This window comes from Primulina huaijiensis, chromosome 3 (genome assembly GCF_012295235.1).
Source record: "Primulina huaijiensis isolate GDHJ02 chromosome 3, ASM1229523v2, whole genome shotgun sequence".
In the NCBI taxonomy this organism is placed as follows: domain Eukaryota; kingdom Viridiplantae; phylum Streptophyta; class Magnoliopsida; order Lamiales; family Gesneriaceae; genus Primulina; species Primulina huaijiensis.
The window spans coordinates 3,130,841-3,146,268 of NC_133308.1; positions in this window are offsets into that span (position 1 = coordinate 3,130,841).

The following is a 15,428-nucleotide window of genomic DNA, read 5'->3' on the forward strand; positions in this document are numbered from 1 at the left end:
TCCCACGAAAACCGGTTTTCCAAAAACCAAAAGTTAAGTAACACACATCGCATATGCGGATTAACAATGTAATTTGAAAGATGATATTTTTCTAAGTAGTTTTTACTTAAAAGTAGTGTAGAATATATAATTACATTATTTCCAAATTTCTATACATTTTTATTATGAAAAATTGGCAATCTTGGTTATGTATATAATATTTGTCACGTTGTGATTCTGATCATTTATAGAATACTGATGTGACATTTCGTGAGTCAACATCATTGGAAAAAATAAAAGATTTAAAAAATTTAACAATATAAAAACTCAAAATCACAAANAATATGGATACGAAACGTGACGATAACGATAATGATAATGGGCATAGATTTCATTAAAGTGCTAACAGTTATTCCTTCCCTTGCAATTCATATATATTGAAAATGAATGTTTGTTCTCATCGGAATGAGTCGATAAGATCCTCTTGTAGGTTTTGGACCGCTCCATCCTCGGCATTTAATTCAATGCAATGCCCGTTGGACAACTCATGCACAATGGTCCTAACTTGGCGTTATCATCAGAAAATTGTTGCCCATCTATGCTTACTTTTCTCGGGAGAAATTTTTTCTTAGATTTATCATATTTTTATAAATCTTGATCTGTTTTTATTTGGCGTAACTATATTCAAAACTAATCCGCATAAACTCCGACAAAATGTGCGTAAATTTATTGTGTTTGATTGCTCCGGGGATGTTCCACTGTGGTCGGTGACGGAGCCACATATATAGTCGGCCTAATTTTTTTTTTTTTAATCATTTTAGATTAAATTGATATTAGTTCGGATGATTCAATTTAAAAAATTAAAAAATTTCAGTGTTTTTAATCTTTGCTCATCGTGACATGTGCGCATGGGTTGTAGGAGGCAAACAATTAGATCACCGCAGTTCATGTAATCATCGCGGCGAACTCAGGAGACTTGACGTGGGCGGCATCTTTGTGTCTGCGTGTTTCCCAAAGGAGACTATTCTACTAAAAAAAGCAACCAAGAATTAGACTAACCATTTTTCTAAATAGCACAAAAAAATCATAACAGCTACAGTCGTGTTGTCCTAATTAGCGGCACCCTCCCACCTCCGACTTTAGTGGGACAAGATTTTATGTTCGAGACTCGTTGTAAACACCCACAACCCCCAAATATATGATAACATTATAAATAACTATAACAATGATGATAAAAAATTAAGATCGATCAAGTTTATTTAAATTAAAATAAACTATAAAAAATTTTAATTTAATTTAAAACTATAAAAAAAATGTTAATTTAAATTTACTATAAAATGAATAAATTTATTTTACATCCAATAATTTTAAGTTTTTCAACTTGAAATACTTTTGAATTTGATTTTCATAGATATATATATATATATATGTATATGAAGTATCCAGACTGTTGGAATGAATGTTGACGGAGATGTATCTTGATTCAAACAAACATTATTGTTGGAGTTGAAAATGAACGTTGATTTATTATATATACTTGATCAATCAAAGGATTATTGAGACGTCACACCAATTTTCTTTGTGACTTTTTGATTAATTTTTCCCAAATTCATAGCCACAAATAATAATAGTAACAAATTCACAAACCTTACATCAAATCCAACCAATTTCAATGATTAAAAATCAAATTGTAAATTTGTTAGTAATGTTGTTATTATTATGAAAAGTGATTCGAATATATTTTTTGTATAAATATTTTTCAATCGATATATTTTGAAAAAAATACTAATTATTTATCTGTTCAATCGAACTTCAAAACATTGTCTTTTCAATCAACACACTGGCAACCTGCTATCCCGGTTCGGACAGAGCTTAGAAACCTTAACGTTAAATAGTCATAGGAAATCATATTATGAGTACAGCACATTAGTAATAGTACCTGCCATCTCTCTCTCTCTCTCTCTCTCTCTCTCTCTCTCCCCGCATATACTTACATATTCACATAATAAGAACAATATATATCTGTGAAGCCAGGAGTTAATTAATTGAAGATATATGTGTGTGTGTGTGTGTGTGTGTGTGTGTGCGCTTTTGTTAATTTCTCGCAGATGGATCTCCTTTGATAATTACAAAAGAATATCGATTCTTGAGTCTGCATGTTATTTTATTAATCCTGTTGCTTTCAGCCTTGAGATCCAAGAAATTTAATCCCTTCCCTTCAGATATTGTTTGAGATTAAGCTCTTCAATCCCATCATAATTTTTCTCAACAGAACCACACTCAATTCAGAGTTGCAGAGAAATATCAAGGAAGAAAGAAACATGTTTGATCTCAATCTCAGCATCGATAACAGCAATGTAAAGGACAAACTTGCAAGGGGAGCACGCTCGAAGATTTCTTCAGAAGGAAAAACCAGCTCCAGCAACGGCGAAGCGTGTTCCTCACGTGCCTCCCCTGGCTCCGGCGCCGACACCGCCGTCTTCACCTTCAGTTTCGACATCCTAAACAACGGCAGCGCAGGCATCAGAAACGACGATCCAGCTGACAAGGATATTGACGGTGATGATCGGGGGTTGACTTTGACTGGGCCAGGTTTGGTGACTCGTGAGCTTTTCCCGGTGGGTGGGATCGGAAAGTTGAGATTGGAGGGGTGGAGCCACACTGAAGAAACGGCAGATCTCCGCCGTCATCAGCCCGTTGTACAAGAACAGAAGCAGCAGGTACAACAAGTGAAAGCTAGAAAGAGCCGGAGGGGGCCCAGGTCCCGAAGTTCACAGTATAGAGGGGTTACTTTTTATCGGAGAACCGGAAGATGGGAATCCCATATTTGGTAATTCACACTTTTTAAATTTAATTAATAAATTAAATAATAAGTAATCCTTAATTTCTTTGAATTACAATTAATTTTTTTCCCATATATATGATTTATTTGTTATTAATATTATGACGATTATTTTGGGTGTAGGGACTGCGGGAAACAAGTTTACTTGGGTATGTATTATTTTATTTCTATATTTGGATTCCGTTATTTTTCCTTTTTCCTATTTTTGTAAAAAAAAAAAAAAAAATTCTTGATGGAGATTTGGTATTGATTTGATTTGTGTTAGGTGGATTTGACACAGCTATATCTGCTGCTAGGTACGTAAACCAATGTTATTTATTTTTCTTCCTTTTCATTCAATAACATTAGGTTTAACTCTTAATTAGATTAAAATTCTTGATATATTTTTTAAAATTCTCATTTCATCAGAGCATATGATAGAGCTGCGATTAAATTCCGGGGTGCCGACGCCGATATTAATTTTAACCTCAATGATTATGAAGAGGATATGACTCAGGTCCTTATTCGATTTTTTTGCAAACATATAAATAAATGAAGAGTAGGTTAATTAATTTTTATTTTATATAATATGGATATAGATGAAGAATTTGTCCAAGGAAGAATTTGTGCATATTTTACGTCGACAAAGCACGGGATTTTCCCGAGGGAATTCTAAATATCGAGGAGTTACGCTACACAAGTGTGGTCGATGGGAAGCTCGAATGGGCCAGTTACTAGGCAAGAAGTAAGTGCAAATATATATTAATTTATTTAAAAATACAATTCTTAACTAAATCGACTCTGAAGGAATAACTATAGTTATATATTGTTTGATTGTGGACCGGAAGGGTTTGGCTCGATCGAGTCATTTGCAAGAATAGGAGTGTACGATATGTAACTTTGTTTTTTCACTTTGAGAACTCGGAATTGCCATCTTTTTTGTGCGCTTTGGTTGAACTGCAGGTATATATATCTTGGACTATACGACACTGAAGTAGAGGCTGCAAGGTCGTTTAGTGATCATCATAATCGCCAGAGTTTCTTTATTGGTTTACTACATCGAAACATACAAAAAAAAAAAAAAAATCGACAAGGTTTTATTAAATTTCCATTCTCCCTTGTTATTAGGGCCTATGACAAGGCTGCCATCAAAAGCAATGGAAGGGATGTAGTCACCAATTTCGAACCAAACTCGTATGATAATGAATCAACACCTGGTCAAGAAGGTGATGAATTCGTATTTTAATTTCTAGTGCGTAATCTCCATAAAAAATTAGTATTTGACAGAAAATGATACCAGATCCCACGAATTTTTATGATGTGAGTTTGAAAATTTGGACCAAAACATAGGAAATGGATGTGAAAGTAGTGAATTCTATTGCATGTTGATCGATTGCCTTGTGTTGATGCTTTCTTGCAACATAAATGCAGGTAGCCAACACAATCTTGATTTGAACTTGGGGATGTCAACCTCTTCCTCGAAGGAGAGTGGAAATTTGGGTCCATTTGAATTCCGTCACGGCGCGACAAGATCATTGAGCAATCCGTTTCTCAATGGAGTTCCAGTTACTATGGAGCATCCTATTATATGGAATGTTGTGAATCCTACTTCTGTTCCAAATTATAAGGTATATCAAACACGTCCATCTTCTTATTCTCTATTGCTGCTAAACTTTCCATCTGGTCATTTGGCAAGCAGATATCTAAAATTTTATATGTAATTTTTCTAAACACGTCAATATTGCTGCATGCATACATTTTGGTCCTTCCCCTCAGCAAGTTTCACAGTCAGGGTCTGCTTGTGAGAACCCGAATTTCCGGCAGCTAGCATTTTTTTGCAGTAGCTAGCAATATTCAGTAGCAATGAAAAATTCCAGCAGAAGCTAACAATTCCAGCAGCAGCCAATATTTCAGAAGATGTTATTTTCCAGCAAACAAAATGCCAGCAGATAGAATCCAGCAGACAGAATCCAGCAGCAGAAGAAGTTTAGTAGCGAGATTTCAACAGATAAGCTACTGATTCAGATTAGAACTTGTAACTGAAGCATTTAAAATAGAATAAAGATTGATAATGGCACATCATGACAGATTATGGCCATTAATAGGGAGTCCAACAGTCAGAATTTGGCCTATAAATATCACCATCAAGTCTCTGAAATGGGATACACAAACCTTGAAATTATCACTTGAAATTAGAGATAAGAGAGTGCATTTTTCGAAGCTGTAGAAACCAGTAGCGACATCAGCAGATTACAGAATTCAACCGAAATTTCTAGCAAATTACGGTAAGTGGGCTTATGTATAAATATCTTGAAATCAGTTTGATAATTCCGATTTTAAAGTACAGTTTCTGAATGTTTAATTTCTGATATATGATATATGATTTAGAAGCACTGAAACTTTCTAGTGAACTAATGGTAGGAATATATATTTTGAACATTTTTGAATTCTGATTCTGGTCTCACCCCTTAGAGGAGAGAACATACAGGGGACTGATATCAGTTTAGCCATGAAATTCACTAACGTGCTCAGTGCTTACTAATTCTGATTTCTGTTCTGAATACTGTGATTTCTGAATTCTGAATCCTGTTCTGGAAACAAGAGTTTTCTGTATATTATTATATTTCTGTTTCTGTAAAAATGGTGTTTGAAAAATGAGAGTTATCCCGCCCCTGCTTACTGAGTGACAACCATATCACTCACCCACCAAACCCATCTCAGATAAGAACGAGGAAGAAAAGCAAGAAGAAGAAGAGAAGATTCAATTCTGGGGCTGGTGAAGGAGACCGTTGTTATCAGTTCTAATTTATGTGTAGTCCGCTGCATTTGTTAAGACGATGTTATATTTGGTTTGACATTTCCGCTGTAAAACATTATTATTTGAGTTGTATCAGACAATGAATATTCAGTATTGTGAATAAAAGACTGGTTTCTGAAAATTCTGTACTTCTGAGGCTTGTTGTTTTCGAATGTAAATTTGAGAGCAACGCCGGTGTCAACCAACCCCCGTCTCGGGGCATGACATTGAAGTGGTATTAGAGCAAACCGGTTTCATAATCTGGGGAGGAGGAACTAGAAATAATAAGGTTCTGATAGACTTCTGGAATTAAGTTCTGATAAATTATTGATAGGCTTAAGTTCTGATAGACTTCTGGAAGTAATTTCTGATAAATTACTGATAGGCTTCTAAAAATTAACTATTGTAATAGGCTTCTGAAAATAAACTACTGAAATAGACTATTGAAAAGATGGACTAACTACGTACAGTTAGGTAAAATCAGTAAGGAAAACAAATCTGAATACAGTAGAGCTCTGAGTGTTTCAGCTGCATGTCTGAAATGAGTAGAAAAAAAAATCAGTAGACCCAAAACCAGTAGCCGAAACCAGAACTAGTAGATGGAAATCAGTAGATCTGTATGCAGAAGACTGGGTCAATAGACGTGGAATGCAGCAGACTGGTTCTAACAGTGCTGGAAAGCAGCAGACTGATTGCAGTAGCATCAGAAATGCAGTAGAGAGTAAATTCCAGCAAGCGCATGCAGTAGACCTCGCAAAGTGGCATGGAAGTTGAGGTGTTTTTCGCGTAAACTTCAAACGGCCATATCTTTTGATCCAGGAGGAATTTTTACTATTAAAAGTATGCGTTGGAAAGATCTTGACGAGGAGAATCTAACCCAAATTCTTTCGTTTAGATGGTGATATCGTCCTTTCCGTAAAATTTTTCAATTTTTCAAAACTTTGAGGAATGTTCATTTCCAAACGGTTTAGTAATTTTCCACCAAATTCGGTACCATTCATGTTCTTGATGTGAAGGATTTTTAGTAAATTTTTCACGCCATTCTGAGCCCGAAAAATTTTGAGCTATTTCTTCTGTTAATTGTATAGGCAGTACTGAATCTGTTCATTCCAGTATTTGTCTATAAGTCGACCTATATTCTTGATATCACTTCTGAACCTTGACTCTCATGTTTTGGATGTAGGATATGACCGACCAGAATAGCTATATTAAGAGCTTAGAGAGGAAGCTAGAGAAACTAAAGGAACATAACTACTGCTTAGAGCTGGACAAAGATGAATTGCAATGTCAAGCTGATCACTTGAGAGGTGATGTTCAACGTTATGCTCACTATCTGCATGAAGCAGAAGGAGGAATAGGAAGGCTCATGAAGAGTTTGAAACCTTTCAAGAGACCGTTGCAGAGTTTATCGAGTTACGTGATAACTTGATTAAGAAGATCCAAGTGCTCAAAGATCAAAATCACCAACTTGCACACCAGCATAACCAGTATAGTGATTTGACTACTGCTCAGATTCATGAGTTGCAGAGCACGGTTAAAGTACGTAGTGATCAGAATGCAGTTCTGCATGGTCATATTGAACATCTACAAGCAGTAATAGACAACCAAGATGAACTTGAAGAGGATCCAAAAGAAGAAGAAGAAGTAGAAGAGGATCCTATGAATTTAGATTTGGGAGAAGTGATAGATTAGACTATCAGTAGTGGTTTTTTTTTTTTTTTTTGTAATACCACTTGTTCCATTTGCATTTCTGTTTTCATTTTCGAAGTTATATTGTAATTGCACTTTCTTGGGAAATCAATAAAAGTTATTTCTATTCATTGGTTTTATATTTAAATTTTGAGCAATTACTCAATCATTGTGCTTCCTTTGTTTAGTTCATATTCTGCCAAAACCTTAGAACTTTCATATGTGTAGGAAATGGACGGAAGACCAGTAAGAAATAATCGCAACCCTCGTTATGGAAACCGCAACAACAACCGCGATGACGAAGATGCACAACAACAACCACCACCAGCAGTTGGCATCAGCCAAGTGGATTTGATGGCTATAGCCACGATTGTGGCAACCACGTTACAAGGGTTTGTCAACCCTAATGTTAATCAGCCGCCGCCGCCACCTCCAGCTCAGAATGGGACGAAGCAGCACTATGAGGCTCTCCGAAGAGCAAGAGTCCCAAACTTCGCTGGAAGCTCTGATCCTGAGGTCGGACAGAATTGGATGAGGGAGGTAGAGAATTATCTTCAACTCCTTGAGGTTCCACAGGAGATCAGGGTAGATGTGATTACACCTTTTCTTGTAGATAGAGCAGCCAAATGGTAGGAAGGAGTCTCACCAGCTATGTTAGGGACGGGACCTATCACCTGGCAAAGGTTCTGAGAGGCATTTCTGAGACAGTACTTTCCGACAACAATTCGAGTGCAGAATCTGTCAGAATTTGAAAGCTTGGTTCAAGAACCAAACAAGACAGCGGTGGAGTATTCATCCAAGTTCCATTCATTGGGAACTTACTCCCCAACCATCATGGGAGACGAGGTCTTGAAGATACATCGCTTCAAGAAGGGATTGTATAGCCGTATTCAATCTGTCCTTGCGGTTATCGAGCCCAATAGTTTTTATAAATTGATAGGAGCCGCCATCAGGGCTGAGAATGACATTAAGAGGCGTGAAGGTGAGAACAAACTCAAACGTCCTCAGTCAAGCCAGTACCAACCGGGCCAACAATTCGAGAAGCCTAGGTTTTCAAGTAACCAATTCACCAGTTCTCCATCTAAAGGAACCACTCCTTCTCAATCAAGCAAAGAGGGAGTCAAGTGCCAAACTTGTGGATTCACTCACACTGGTGAACGCCGTATGAATTCTGGAGCTTGTTTCCGTTGTGGAAAGATGGACCATCGCATTGCTCAATGCCCTCTTCCAGATCCAAGGAATGGTCTAGCAGGTGGAACAACACCAAACAAGCCTAAAGAGCAAGCCAAATGCTCGAGTCTATGCTATCACTCAAGAAGAGGCTGACAACTCCAATGATGTCGTAGCTGGTACCATTTTAATCAATAATATACCTGCTTATGTGTTATTTGATTGTGGTGCTACGCATTCATTTATGGCTAAGAGATTTGCCAAGAAGTTAGGAGCTAAGCCTGATAACTTAGAAGAACCATATAGAGTAGCAACTCCTGCAAATCGAATTTTAGAAACTCGCACTATATATAGGGATATTGGTGTTCTCATAGATAATCAGAGTTTCAAGGCAAACCTGATTCAACTAAACATGGTGGAATTCGATGTAATTCTTGGAATGGATTGGTTAGCCAATAATCATGCTTTAGTAGACTGTCATGGAAAGACGGTAACAATCCAAATTCCACACCAAGAGAAAATTTTATTTCATGGCAAGACCAAAGAATGAAAGACTCTTCTTCCTGCTTCTCAAACATGGAAAGCCATGAAAAGTGGAGAAGAAGTTTACCTAGCCATGTTAAGCGAGGTAAAACAAGAAACTGCACTTGCACTAGAAGAACTCAAAGAGCAACTTGAAGAATTGTTGGATAAGAAGCAAATCCGACCAAGCGCATCCCCGTGGGGAGCTCCTGTCCTATTCGTAAAGAAGAAGGACGGAAGCATGAGATAGTGTATCGATTACAGAGAACTGAATAAGATCACAATCAAGAATAAGTACCCACTTCCAAGAATAGATGATATGTTTGACCAACTCAAAAGAGCTACAGTCTTTTCCAAGTTCGACTTAAGGTCAGGCTATCACCAACTGAAGGTCAAAACAGAAGATATTCCTAAAACAGCCTCAGGACGAGATAGGGCCATTACGAGTTTACGGTAATGCCGTTTGGACTGACCAATGCTCCCGCAGCATTCATGGACCTCATGAATAGAGTCTTCAAACCTTACCTTGATAGGTTCGTGGTTGTATTCATAGACGACATCCTTGTGTATTCACAAAGTAAGGAAGATCATGAGGAAAATCTTCGCCTCACCCTCCAGACGCTTAAAGAAAAAGAGCTGTTCGCCAAGTTCAAGAAATGCGAATTTTGGTTAGAAAGCGTCACATTCTTGGGACACATAATATCAGCAGCAGGAGTATCTGTGGACCCTAAGAAAGTTGAAGCAATCTCAGATTGGCCTAGACCAAAGAATGTGACAGAAATTCGAAGCTTCTTTGGATTAGCAGGCTATTATCGAAAATTCGTTGAAGGATTTTCTTCAATAGCCATACCCCTCACCAAGCTCACACAGAAGGACTCTAAATTTCAATGGAGTGAAGAATGTGAGCAAAGCTTTGAGACTTTGAAGAAGAAGATTACCTCCACTCCGGTGTTGGCATTGCCAAATGACGGCAAAGACTTCACCATCTACAGTGATGCATCTAAAGGAGGCTTAGGATGTGTACTCATGCAAGAGGGAAGGGTGATTGCATACGCGTCAAGGCAGTTGAAGCCGTATGAACAAAATTACCCAACACATGACCTCGAACTAGCTGCAGTGGTGTTCGCGCTAAAAATTTGGAAACATTATCTTTATGGAGCCAAGTGCGAGATTTTTACTGATCACCAAAGTCTCAAATATTTGTTCACTCAAAAAGAACTAAATATGAGACAAAGACGGTGGATTGAACTCATGAAGGATTACGACTTGACGATAAGCTACCACCTAGGCAAAGCCAACAAGGTAGCAGATGTTTTAAGTAGAAAGGATACGAGTAAGGTGATCCTAGCATCACTTTCAGCACAACCATGTCTTCAAGAAACAATCAAGATAAGTCAAGATAGAGATTCCGTTGTGGTGAAATTGAAAGAGCAATCTAAAGAAGGGAAATCACCAGATTTCGAGAGATGAAAGGACGATTGTGCGTACCAGACATCGATAACCTTCGACAAGAAGTAATGTTCGAAGCACATAAGTCAAAATTTTCAGTCCATCCTGGCAGTACCAAGATGTACAGAGATTTGAAGAAAAATTTTTGGTGGAGTGGAATGAAGAAGGACGTGGCCATGTTTGTTTCTAAGTGTCACGTGTGCCAGCAAGTCAAGGCAGAACACCAGAGACTTGGTGGACTTCTTCAACCATTAGAAATCCCGGAATGGAAATGAGAAAATATTTCCATGGATTTTGTAGTTTGTTTACCAAAGTCGAGACAAAGTCATGACGGAATATGGGTAATCGTAGATAGACTCACAAAATCTGCACATTTCTTACCTGTCCGCATGAACTATAATTTAGACAAGCTAGCCACCTTGTACATGAATGAGATCGTGCGATTACATGGAGTACTAGCTAGCATACTATCAGACAGAGATCCTAGATTTACATCTAGATTTTGGAAGAGCTTTCAACAAGCTATGGGGACTAATGTTACTCTTAGTACGGCTTATCATCCTCAAACTGACGGCCAAACAGAGAGGACAATTCAAACTCTTGAGGATATGCTGAGAGCTTGTGCTCTGGACTTCAATGGTAATTGGAGCGAACATCTGCCCTTAATCGAGTTCGCATACAATAATAGTTACCACATTAGCATTGGAATGGCACCATACGAAGCTCTATATGGACGAAAATGTCGATCACCACTATATTGGGATGAAGTAGGGGATAAAGCCATCGTTGGACCCGAACTGATCCAAGAAACAGTGGATAAAGTTGCTATGATCAAAGAGCGACTAAAAGCTGCACAAGATCGACAGAGAAGCTGGGCTGACCTGAAAAGGAGACCCGTGGAATTTGAAGTTGGAGAAAAAGCATATGTGAAAGTGTCACCCATGAAGGGTGTAGTCCGATTCAATAAGGCTAGGAAACTGAATCCCAGATACGTCAGACCATTTGAAATTCTTGAGAAAGTGGGAACACTTGCTTATAGATTAGCACTCCCACCCGACATGTCAAGAATTCACAATGTATTCCACGTCTCGCAGCTGAGGAGATATATTTCTGATCCAAGGCATATTCTGGAAGCTGGACCCCTGTTGGTTGAGGGAAATTTAGATGAAGAGCTGAAATATGAAGAAATCCCGATTCGAGTTGTGGATAACAAGGACCAAGTGCTGAGACGACGAACTATTTCATATGTCAAATGCAATGGTCCAATCACACCGAAAGAGAAGCTACTTGGGAGTCGGAAGAAAAGATACGAGCACAATACCCTTATCTCTTTGAGAATCATGTATAGCCAAGTTTCGAGGACGAAACTTCTCATAAGGAGGAAAGGATGTGAGAATCCGAATTTCCGGCAGTTAGCATTTTTTTGCAGTAGCTAGCAATATTCAGTAGCAATGGAAAATTCCAGCAGAAGCTAACAATTCCAGTAGCAGCAAATATTTCAGAAGATGTTATTTTCCAGCAAACAAAATGCCAGCAGATAGAATTCAGCAGACAGAATCCAGCAGCAGAAGAAGTTCAGTAGCGAGATTTCAGCAGATAAGCTACTGATTCATATTAGAACTTGTAACTAAAGCATTTAAAATGGAATAAAGATTGTTAATGACACATCATGACAGATTATGGCCATTAATAGGGAGTCCAACAGTCAGAATTTGGCCTATAAATATCACCCTCAAGTCTCTGAAATGGGTTACACAAACCTTGAAATTATCACTTGAAATTAGAGCTAAGAGAGTGCATTTTTCGAAGCTGTATAAACCAGTAGCGACATCAGCAGATTACAGAATTCAACCGAAATTTCTAGCAAATTACGGTAAGTGGGCTTATGTATAAATATCTTGAAATTAGTTTGATAATTCTGGTTTTAAAGTACAGTTTCTGAATGTTTGATTTATGATATATGATATATGATTTAGAAGCACTGAAACTCCCTAGTGAACTAATGGTAGGAATATATATTCTGAACATTTCTGAATTCTGATTCTGATTCTGGCCTCACCCCTTAGAGGAGAGAACATATAGGGGACTGATATCAGTTTAGCCATTAAATTCACTAACGCGCTCGGTGCTTACTAACTTTGATTTCTGTTCTGAATACTTTGATTTCTGAATTTTGATTCCTGTTCTGGAAACAAGAGTTTTCTGTATATTATTATATTTCTGTTTCTGTAAAAATGGTGTTTGAAAACTGGGAGTTATTCCCGCCCCTGCTTACTGAGTGACAACCATATCACTCACCCACCAAACCAATCTCCGATAAGAACGAGGAAGAAAAGCTAGAAGAAGAAGAGCAGATTCAATTCTGGGGTTGGTGAAGGAGACCGTTGTTATCAGTTCTAATTTATGTGCAGTCCGCTGCATTTGTTAAGACGATGTTATATTTGGTTTTACATTTCCGCTGTAAAACATTATTATTTGAGTTGTATTAGACAATGAATATTCAGTATTGTGAATAAAAGACTGGTTTCTGAAAATTCTGTACTTCTGAGGCTTGTTGTTTTCGAATGTAAATTTGAGGGCAACGTCGGTGTCAACCAACCCCCGTCTCGGGGCATGACATTGCTCCTCGATGTATGGAATTGGTTGACGGTGCTTTCATTCTTGTGATGGGAAGCACAACACTTCATCAAAATCTTTTTCTTTCTCGTGCTACTTGAAATACATGATTTAGATGTGAACGCTTCTATGTTTGAAAGGCATTAAATTTAAAAAAAATTAGCCAAATTTGCAGGAAAGGGCAGCTGGACAAGGAATCGAATTCAACCCTCAAGGACTAGCAAATCAGGCATGGCAATTGCACGAGCAAGTTCGTACCCTCCCAATATCAACTTCTTCTAGTACTGCAGCATCATCAGGATTCTCACCATTGACTACAACTTTGTATCCAACAACACTCAATCTCTCCGCCTCGTATCCTAATATATCTACACAATATGCTTCTCGGTATCATTCTCACATTAAGCCATTTTTGCCACCACCTTAGTGAGTTTCTTGGTTAGTTAAGGATCATATGTAGGTTTAGGACTCCCTTTATGCCATTCTTTTAAGTGGATATATACGGGAACCAACTTTGTTGTGTTGCTGTTATTGTCGGAAGAATCAGCTTTTCCGGAGAGTTCAACAATTGATGTGGTTTGTTGGATACTTGGATGTAAAATCAAAGAGTCGTGGCTGCAGTTCTCGAAGTCGTCAAAGGTTTATGAAAGTGCTCGTCGGGAATGAAAGATTTGGAATGTGTATGTTCTTGTATAAGCCTATACAAAGTCATATCACCCCATTACGTGGAATGAAATACATTTTTCCAAACGTGTTATGTGAATATTGCAAATATATATCCCACGACATCTACATACATTTAGATTCAAAATCCTGTAGCCGGATTAATCTTGTACTCTACTCGGGCTATTTGTTGAAATTGGTGCCTCGTCATTTATCTAGAGCAGTCACCGCCTTTCGCAAACACTATACATAATGCATTTGTAAACACATTGCAAGGTTTGCCTCTTTACACAAAAAAGACAACGAGGAAATCAGTTTTGTACCAATCCTAAAATTTAAAATTTTGAACTCAATTCCAACATAATTATATAACCAGCACAATTCGTGAACAATTAAGTTTTAATTCTCAACAATTAAGTGCTTTTGACCAAGCATTCACTCCCTTATAATAGCTCATATTTACCCCACAAATTTGAATCATAACACCTCATTTTTTATAGTTTGGATAAGGGATTGGATGAGTTTTAATAGGCCTATAAATGGTCATTCAACCCAACATTCAGCAGTAATGAAAATAGTATAAATGAGGCATAAAATACAGCATATTTTCGAAAATTCAAAGAGCCACATTCAGTTGATTTGGGATGGGTTGTAACAACACAATGAATTAGGAATAATGATATTTAAATGTGGTAAATAGCCATGAATGGAGGACCTTTCGGCTGGTTATTTACAACATGTAAATAGTGGCCATTGGTAGACTGCAATCACAAAAAAAAAAAATCCCAAAATTTGAGCCCCTTAACAGCAGAATTTTAGATCCTTGTTCTTTCCAATTTCAAGCAAAAACTCTACCCAAAGTTGATATCAAGAAGTTGTCCAAGACTCGAGCCAAGTGACACATTTTTTTAACATAAGCAACACCTTATTCGAGCCACGTTTCGGCAGCAAGAAGCATCCCTGTGTTTGAACATTCCAACAAACATTCTTCCACGTTTGTTGCTTCAAGAATTGATAAGTGAGCTTATATATATGTTTTAAAATAATTATGTTCCTATTTTTGAAAACTAGATTGTACACTACTCGTTTCATGTCATTTGATTCCCTATATGTTTCGTTCCGCACGATTCTTTTTTTATGCTATGAAATGTTGAACTTTAATGTTAATATTCAAATTAAAAGTAATAAAGAAATTTTCGAAATATGATAAGATAAGGTAGGATTATAATAACCGATATATGGTCTCACTCCTTTATAGGAGTAACAATGAAATACATACTTGGATCCTCTACAGTGCCAACATGGTGTTGTAGATTAGTTGGATAATATGAATCTCACATGAGGTCCACTTGATATTACCTACCGTGATGTTGTGCACAACACCAAATTCAAATTCAAACTCAAACCATTGAAAATAAAATACTTAATGCAACTTAAAATTAAACCCACGTATCTCATTGTGTATTTTGCCTGAAATAGGCATTCGAATCTTGTCAAAATCCAACATGATCTCATTTCTCGGCTGTTTTAATTTCTGCCCAAATTGTTCTCACCCTCGATCTCATTCCACTCATCCTATTTCACATTAGAAGTCGTTGCACGGATGATTTACAAACAATTTTTATCTTTATTTTTAAAAACGGTCTCATTGCAACAAAAAAAAACACACCAGCCTTCGTCCCACAAGTAGGATCATGTATTTAACTTTGTTTTTTTGTATAA